The sequence below is a fragment of the Elephantulus edwardii genome, unplaced genomic scaffold, assembly GCF_000299155.1.
Source record: "Elephantulus edwardii isolate Elephantulus edwardi_28Jun2011 unplaced genomic scaffold, EleEdw1.0 scaffold00162, whole genome shotgun sequence".
In the NCBI taxonomy this organism is placed as follows: Eukaryota; Metazoa; Chordata; class Mammalia; order Macroscelidea; family Macroscelididae; genus Elephantulus; species Elephantulus edwardii.
Genome location: NW_006399912.1, coordinates 4,450,110 through 4,452,568, shown reverse-complemented (window position 1 = coordinate 4,452,568; position 2,459 = coordinate 4,450,110).

Genomic DNA, 2,459 nt, shown 5'->3' with positions numbered 1-2,459 from the left:
GGATAACAGAAGAAGAATTGATGCCTTTGAGCTGTGATGTTGGAGAAGAGTGCTGAATAGCCCTTGGACAGCTAAAAGAACAAACAGATCTGTTTTGAAGAAGGTGCAGGCAGGGTACTCCTTGGAGACAAATACAACAAAGTTTCATCTCACATACTTTGGTCGTGTTGCTAGGTGAGGCTATTCCTTGAAGAGGGACCTCATGCTCAGAAAGATGAAAGGTCAGCTAAAGAGAGGAGCCCCTCAACATGATAGATTAGTTCCGTGACTGCAGCACTGGGCTCCAGTATGTCAGAGCTTTTGAGAATGGCACAGGATAGGACAGGGTTCAGATCTTTTGTTTATAGGGTCACCACGAGTTGTAGTTGATTAGATAGCACTTAACAACCACAATAATTATATATGATAATGTATAAATGTAAAATCAGAAAAGACATGAGAACCAACCAATGGGACTGAAAGTGATAGGGACAGAAAAATGAGATTACAGATTTGTTGTTAAGTGCCTTTTGAGTTAACGAAGTTGTCATAGCAACCCTGTGGATAACTCCTGGCCGCAGGTCAGTCCTCTGCTATCCTTACTACCACCGCCCTGTTTGAGCTCATTATTGCAACCACTCTTGTTAATCCATTTCAGTAAGGGGGTTTCTTTCTTTCGTGACCCTCTTCTTGATCAAGCACCATGCCCTTCTGCAGGGACTGGTCCCATCGGATAACACACCCAAGGCATGTAGAATACAGACATGCACGCAGTAAAGGCCCACAAAATGGACAGAATGGAAACTCACCTTTACTGAGCTTCCTAGCCGGCAGAGGGAAGAAGAGCACAAACAATTAGCTCTTTTTTTTCCCAAAGAGAAAAGAATTCCCATTTACTGAGAAGCAGAGAAAGCTTTTATTTCCAGGAAGGAAGGAAGAAGGAATGAAAAGAAAGAAGGAAGGAAACTGGAAATGGTGTTACCTTCTGCAAAGCTACTGTCTCCATTATGCAATACATTTCTCTTCTCCCTCCAAGTGTAACTGTCAAGTTCTTTAATAAAAACAGTGTCTGTGGTGATAAAAGTAATGATATACTGTGTTTCTATACCTTTACAATTTTCAAAACACTCTTGCAAGTTTGTTCATTAGGCTACTCCCAGTAAAGTGGGTGTTGTAACCTCAATTTTATGTTGGGGTATGGGGAGCAACAGCCTAATTGTGCCACTTTCTGGCCTTGGTGCCTGTATAAAGTTCCCTGCCTCATGATCTTACCACTTTATAACAGTAAAGATATATGATTCTACCTGCCCGGACCCTCTTTCCCCACCACGGTTGCTAACAGGGACCTGGGATTAGGAACATATATCCCCTTTATTGGTGGCATTTCTTTCCTCGTTGCTGACTTCTCAGAAACGTACCACTGCTGAAGAGTCAGGCAGGAGTCAGAAGCTAAAGTCAGAAGACGGTATCCTATCAGGCTGTTGGGTCAGAGGGGTCGGTGTGCAGCTGTTAAGAGAGGCTTCTGAATTGTTCGGTGTGGCCACTTGGATGCGTGAGAATCAATTACAGACCAACCTTGTCAAGATGGCCAAAATGCAGCCTTAAATAATTGAATTCTCTGCCAAACGCTGTCCAGTGTCGTTATCTAGAAATGTAATTATGCAGCTAAATCAAGCAACTAAAATTAGTGTAGTGTAAAAACACCTTGGCTATCTGAGAGCAGAGGAATTGACGTTTGGATTTAGGGAGAGCCGATCGTTGACTGTGTTCTTCGTTGCTGTTGTCGCCTGTACTTTCGCCTTGACAAAATCTATAGTGTGCACCCTGTGTACAGTGCGAGGTGGAATTCAGCAAGCAGATGTCTGGTTTGAAGGTGATTTTTCAATTATTCCTGGCCTCGAGCATTCTTTAAGTGGGTTCTCCTCTCGTCAGATTTTCACATCATTGCTCGCAAAATTGTGGCACTCTAAACACGCCCACATGCTTTCCTCCTGTGAAGATTAGAAGAGTGAGGATTTGAATGCTATCAGGGGCCTTCAATCTGAAGCCAGTAATGTGCCAATCCAGCCATCAGGAGGAACAGGAACACAGGACAAGAGTGGTTTGTGTCTCCTGGCAGTGTGCGCTTAATGGTAGGGTGCCCCGGGCTCTGCCCAGAGACGTGCCAAGACTTTGTTTCATTAGCACAGCACCTTATGAAGGGGAAACTGTTGCTTTCAGTTTTCTCAGTGAGAGAACTTCAGAGAGGTGAGACTGCCTGATCAAAGTCACACAGCAAGTTAAGGCGGGATAATTCCAATTCACTAAACCCACAGGGAGCTCCAGTGTACATGTGATTCAGAGGGATTTGCATCGCTTCCTCAGAAGAAGGGGCCTCTCTGGTGATACTAATGGTACGTTAGTAGAATGATCATTCTCCAAAACATATTTGGGTGTTTTCTAGAAATATATTTCTTTGGTGTCTTTTTTTTTCTTTCTTA